Below are 7,267 nucleotides of genomic sequence, written 5' to 3'. Positions count from 1 at the left end.
AACAACAGCAAAAACAAAAACAAAAAAGAAAACACGAAACATGTGTGTAAACAATCAAGCAAATAAAAACACACAAAAAACAACGAACAATTCATGGGAAGAAAAAAACAAAACAAAAAACAACGAACAATTCATGGGAAGAAAAAAACAAAACAAAAAACAACAGAAAAAACCTCCAAACACTGTCATTCCACTAATGATTCTTCCATCACCATGGCAATAAGAAAACAAAGATGAACAAGACAAAAGAGTGGATAAATAACCCGATAAAAATCGTGGCAGTCCCAGCAGCAGCTGATGTGCTCCCAGTCACCGACCCACCCACTTTGTCTCACATCACAGAGATCACCTCACTCACCCAGGCTTTCCCGCCTTCCTTCATCCTCAGATTTAACTCTTTATCTCCGACAAGTCTCTCCCTCCTCCTTGCGGCTCGCGGTCGCTACTCTTCTGTGTCGGTGAGCTGCTGACAGCGGCTCGGGCACATTTCTTTACGACGAATTCGACATCAAATTACTTTTGGGCAAATGGCCAAAAACAGGCCTCTTTTATCGGGAGTTCATTCATTAGATGAAGAACTTTCAATATAATTTAAAAATGTAATGATATGGGTTTTACGCCCCTATCAACACTATTAGGTTATTTAAGGGGCGGGACCTCCGAGTTTAACGTCCATCTCCGAAAGGACCGAACCAAGTTTGAAGTTCGTGTAAAGTGCCTTTCCCAAGATCAAAACGCCGGACCGAGCTGAGGCTCGAACCCTCGAACCCACAATGTCACGATTACGAGTCCGGTAGCCTAACCACTAGACTACCGATGCCACCTTTCAATTTTCAATATAAGTTTACTTGTTTTGATTTAATGACCAATTTAGTGACGTTTTCGTTATTTTTAGATTTAGTACCAAAAAGGGCCCCCACATAGTGGGTTTACCCCTCCCCCCCTCCCCTCCCTTGGAGATAAAGAGTTAAGAACATATCTCAGTTATCTGGCTGTGTGGATTCCTGAACAGAGTGGTACATGTACTCAAGTACTAAGTTAAGCCGCTCTGGAAACGACGAACGATGGAGAAGGAAGATGATTGTTTTCTTCATCTTGGGGGATTTCCCGGAACTGTAAACTCTCTGCTGTTACTTTACTTCATTTGTTGGTGTTATCTGATGGGATCTTATCTTGTGGCCTCTCTCTCTCTCTCTCTCTCTCTCTCTCTCTCTCTCTCTCTCTCTCTCTCTCTCTCTCCCCTCTCTCTGTATCTTTCTCTTTCTGTGTGTGTATGTGTGTGTCGTTCTCTCTTTGTCTGGCTCTCTGTGTGCGCACTCATATGACCTTGCAGTTGCGAGCGCCGTAAAAGTCTTACTAAACTAAAACTCTCTCTCCGTGGCAGCCTGTTTGTCTTTCTGTATGGTCTCTCTCTCTCTCTCCCTTTCTCTCAACTCTCTCTCTCTCTCTCTCTCTCTCTCTCCCTTTCTCTCAACTCCCCCCCCTCTCTCTCTCTCTCTCTTTCTCTCTCTCTATCTCTCTCCCCCCTCCCTCCCCCCCTCCCCACGAGCACCCTCCTTCCCCCTCTCACCGACGGCGCCGTAAATGACAAAAACCTTTTAGCGTCCTCGTCAACTGACACAAGTTTTTGCAGTCAGACAGAGCCCCAGATTCAACAGAAGAACAATCTGACCTCTGACCTTTTCTTCCCTTCCCCGCTCTTGTTTTGACAATCTCGGTCTATTTTGCCCGAGTCTGAGAGCTGTGGGCGTCAGGTGCACTTAGCCGTCTGATGGGCATATTATGTTATTGCCATTCCTACTTTCGCTTTGTTTTCGCTTTTCTTTCATACCACAAAGAGAAGAAAGAAGGAAAACAGAGAATGATGTGAAGACTGGATCAAAACGACAGAAAGAGAGAAGGGAAAATTACTTTATAATTGTTTATTTTTAAACAATAACGACGCAAACACTTTAAAAAACGTGAAATAATATATTATTATATTTAACGCCCCTATCAACACTATTAGGTCATTAACGAGACGGGACCTCCGAGTTGAAAGACAATATCCGAAAGGACCGAGCCAAATGTGAAATTCGTGTAAAGTCTTAGAGACTTTCCCAAGGACACAATGAAACTACTTCCTGTACTCTCAAACAGTTTACAATGTCTTCAATTCTGATTAGATTTTCTTCCTTCTCAACGGACGGGTACTGTTTACATTTTTTATACCTGATCACCACGATGTATAATTTAACGTATTTTTCTTTATATCAAAGTTCCCTGCAGCTTTGCACATTCTAAATATTCCTTTTGTCAATAAAAATTACTACCGCTTTGTGGCAAGCAGCTCAAAAAGTATATTTCATCCTTATCCCTCTTTCTTTATATAGCGTTTCTCTTTGGTACACCTCCAATCTTGGCACTTTACATGACCTATTTCAGTTCTGATGACATAAATTCTACCTAAACCAAAGTGCGTGTTGTGGGACAGAGATGGGTGTTTGCTTTTAAGTTTTAGTAGAGGTTTTACGGCGCTCGCAACTGCATAAGGTCATATGAGCGCCATCGGTTGTTTGTAGCCCACAGCATTCTGATGTTATGTTCTGGGAGACATATTGATCCCACATGTGTGTGTGGCGTAGGAGAAATGTGGGTGAGACAGACAGACAGACAGACAGACAGACAGACAGACAGACAGACAGACAGACAGACAGACAGGCAAACAGACAGACAGACAGACAGACAGACACAAAGAGACACAGAAATGTTGATCCCATGTGTGTGTCTGGTGTGGGAGAAATCTGGGTGAGACAGACACAAGACATTCTCAGCACAGCTTTCTCCCACACTAGACACATGTGTTGTGTTCGGTGAGACAGAGAGACAAAGAGAGAGAGAGAGAGAGAGAGAGAAAGAGAGAGAGAGAGATAGAGAGAGAGAGGGAGAGAGAGAGAGAGAGAGAGAGAGAGAGAGAGAGAGAGAGAGAGAGAGAGAGCAGACATGTGTTGAGTGAGACAGACACAAAGAGACACAGACATGTTGTCTTGATGTGCGGGAGGTGAGAGACTTTCCTGTGTTTCTGTTGGCGCGTGAGGAGAATTTGTCGTGAAGATTGCAGGAGCTGTGCATCTCCAGCTTTGTTTGTGAATTCTGGTGTTTGGGGACTGTTCTATTGGTTTGGTTTTGTTTTGTGTTCTGATTGCTGAAGAAAGATTGGAGAGAGTGGGAGATGGTGAGAGAGAGAGACAGAGAGAGAGAGAGAGACAGACAGACAGAGAGAGAGAAAGAGGGAGAGGGAGAGAGAGAGAGTGAGAGAGAGAGATGGTGAGAGAGAGAGAGAGAGACAGAGAGAGACAGAGAGAGAGAGAGATAGAGAGAGAGAGAGAGGGAGATAAGGGAGATTAAAGAAATATAGTCTAGTCTAGAGAGAGGTTAACAAAAAAAAAAATAACAACAGAAGAAGAACAGAAAGGTCGAAGCAAGGAAAATATGTGGGAGGGAGAGAAAGAGACACAGACAGAATGTTATAAGACAGAAAAATAAATAAAAAACTGTTAATGAAACGAAAGTCGTGATACAGATCTTGTGGGGGAATGAGGAGGAGGGGGGAGGAGAAGGAAGATAAGAGAACAGAGGTGGAAAAGGAGGTGAAGGAAGAGGAGGAGGAATAAACAGGAAGCTGCCACAACCTTTCTCCTCCCCCCACCCCTCAACCTTTCATCCCCCCCCCCCACAAACAATGTTCTCAGAAGCCAGACGTCGCAAGCAGGGAAATCACAAGGTTTTGTCCCTAGATATCACTCTTCAGAAGATGAACACAACATACTTCGTTTGACTTTCTCGTCGGAATTCATTAATGATTATAAACGTTACGCCCTCCCACAACCACGGCAATGCTACTGACTGAAGTTGTCTTTAAGCTATTTCCAAAGGGAGAGGGGGTATTAACAAGTCTTTTGCACAGTAGAATTGTAAGTGGGCTGATTTATCAAAGTCATGCTCTTACTGTGAAGAACACATAAAGGGAACTGCTGCTTTTTCTTTCCTCATCCTTACTATTGTCTTTTTTTCCTCTACTTCTTTTGTATGTTTGTCACTCTCTTGTGAACTGATCCATGTCATCTTGTTCTAGAGAACATGGAAATGGTACAATCGTAAGGAAAGATCAGCCTTGGGAAAGCAGACTGACGAGGTGTAGGAAACTTCTAGCTGCAGACATCAGCTGCGGACAGACGTTTCATGGAACTTGACTTCTGAAATCTACGCCCTTGTGACGTTTTAGGGCCAGCGAATCTGTTTGATCTGGAGTGGTCATTTTTGGGGGGATCACTTCCGATTCGCTACAGATGCAAACTGATGGAGATTCTCTAACCACGACTCCAATGAAGGTCTTGAGGACAGTTTAGCATTCTTTCCATATTATACGCGGAACTTACGAACTGTCAGGAATGGTGAGGTGGTGGAGAGGTAATGTTCAGTACAAAACAACTCTCTACTCTTTACCAAACGTAATTCTGATCTCAGCAGACAAAGGACTTTTGGAAAAAACAATATTTGCAAACATCTAGTGGCGTGTTAGACAGATGTAGTTGTAGCTAGAGATATGGCACGACCGTCGCACCTTTCAGTGGCAGGTCTAATGTGAACGTGTGCGTCATGCTACAAAAATTAGGACAAGGTTGAAAATGGGTTGTTGATTTTTTTAAAGCGCCATATAGAGAAAAGACATTCTTTGGAATAATCTAAAATGACTATCAGACAAATTCCTTTTGGCTTCCAAATATTGTGTTCAAATCTGAAACTCAAAACTTCAGTATGGAGGAACACATTTACAAAACAAGTCGTAAAGTTGGGTCTTTTAAAAATCACCTTGTATATATGAGGCGTCGTGGTGAATTCAAAGGCTCGTAAAAATGCTTGGAGAAATCAACATTTGTCCGCCCTTTGTGAAATTTTTATCGATTTCATTATTATTTCTATCTCAGTACCTTCATGTCAATTTAAAAACAACACATTCCTGTGTGGATTGTACAGATAAGAATCGATCAACGACAAACAAAAGGCCAATTTTCAGTTTCCAAGACACTCAAGCTTTGAAAGCCACCAAACATGGGCGGTTATTTTGTGGCTAATTTCTCTTCTGACACCGACCACTCTCTTCCTTCAATGTCAAATATCTCGGCTTCTTTTCAAGATAAACCAGTTTTTTCCATCAAAACCAAGGCAAATAAACAAGCTTTAAGATAGCACCAATAACTTCAATAAGCCCAAAACTTGACGAGTGCCTGATTCCTCCTCGTCGTTTTGCACAATGATATAGGGGAATTCAAAGCTGTAGTTCAGTGCAGAGGAACTTGTGTAGGAAAATTAAAAGACAGCCAGGTCTAAAATATCTTCGGTGACAACCGGATCCATCACGAACAATGTTGAATCTATTAACCACAGTCATTTGTCACGGTCGTATCACCCCGTCATCCCAATGTTTTAACACGATGACTGGATCTAATTGGTGTGCTTATAATACACATTATGACATGTACATGCCAGGCTATTTTTAACCTCGTCCCCGTAGATGTATGTACTAGCCTGTGGTCGCCAGAACTGGTTCTCTGACAGTTGGTCGCTTTTAAGCACAAGGGGGCTATCCCGAACAGTTTCTTTAAAAGACAAGGAGAGTTTTCTCTATAACCAAACAAATATACACACCAATGAAACCAAATTTCTCCTATAGGTAGGACAATGCCTACTTTTGGTGTGGGTCTAGAAGATGTTATAACAACTTTTGCTGTTGTTTATTTTGTCACAAAAGAAATGTGCATGGACAGTTTGACCATTATTAGATGATAATATTCTGGTTAAACAGTTGTTTTCGATTTATCTATAAAAATCGAAAAGAAAAAGAACAGATCTGAGATATGCCTTTATGGAGAACGATCTGTTTTTTTTTGCTTTGTTTCAATCTCTCTCGCCTGAACACCAAAATATCGCGTGTACGAAAACGTCTCAGCAATAAATGGCTTAATTAACCTTTGAGAAAAGTAACAAGTAGTTAGTGACTAGAAATGAGACTGTAACAGACCGTTACACTTATTGTTCTGGGTACCTTCTCAGTCTCTGGCTTTGAGATTGTTTTTCCCTGTTTAATGTACCACGTCACGCCATGGCGTGCAGCAAGCAGCTGTCTGCACAAACCAGGACGTGGTAGAGATGGGTTTTTTAAAATATAAATAAAATCATTTGCTGGTTTTTATTTTCCTTCTTAAATGATGAGTTTGTGTTGCTTACAATAATAATATATAACACATGTGGTAATTTGCTTAACCCTATCCGTGCGCCCTGGGGTCATTTTGTACAACCGGGGTTGTATTCTTCACATTTTAGAATACTTCTAGATCTAGTACGAATATCTGTTTGAAACTTTCAGTATTTCTCAAAAACGAATTTTGACAGACTGCTGTACAAAGCGTACGGATCGGATTAACGGGTAAATTTCCTCTTCGAATGTGGTGGTACAGAGTTCCCCATGTCGTATGGATACGATAGTGAAACACGACGTACGGATAGGGTTAAAGCATTTGTAAAATATTTCTAACTGAAGTGGAACTCACGACAATCTAATCATATTACCTTTCTGACTAAAACCAAACATGATAAAACCTCCACGGTTCTCGCCCGATCGCTAACTGCCATAAAATATCTCCCGCCACTTACCACCTCGTACTTCTGATATGTTCTGTGGCCGGCTGCTTTGATCTTCTGTTGACTCAAAGACTTTGAGAGACATTCTTCCTCCTATGTCTTCGCGAATTTCTGACATTTTTCACGCTCTCAGCCTAAGACCCCAACAATTCAAATGAAGCTTAGAGCTGCCGTGTTGGGGGTTTCGGGACAGCTGTTTTATGAGTTGGGATGAGCCGTGGAGGAAACCAGAGATTGTGGATTGTGTTGACCTGATGCGGGGATCTGGCTTGTGTGTTTTTGGACCACAGTTTTTTGTTGGTTTTTGTTGGGTTTTTTTTACAGTACACACGGAGATATCTGTGTGGGAAAAAAGGTGTCAGGCTGCTCTTAAATCCGTTGTGTGCATTGTGATACATGACATTGTGCCCGTTTGAAAATGTAAATGTTTGTTGTAATCTTAGGTTTTGTCTAAGTTTTCACAAAATATAGAAATAAATTGATAGACAGACAAGCAGAGAAACAGACAGACCGACAAACAGATATAGTTAGATAGAAAGATAGATAGATATATAGATAGATAGACAGATAGACAGATAGATAGATA

Source organism: Aplysia californica, unplaced genomic scaffold (genome assembly GCF_000002075.1).
Source record: "Aplysia californica isolate F4 #8 unplaced genomic scaffold, AplCal3.0 scaffold00109, whole genome shotgun sequence".
NCBI classification, from domain to species: Eukaryota; Metazoa; Mollusca; class Gastropoda; order Aplysiida; family Aplysiidae; genus Aplysia; species Aplysia californica.
The sequence above is the reverse complement of the archived record's forward strand: the minus strand, read 5'-3'. Positions refer to the sequence as shown.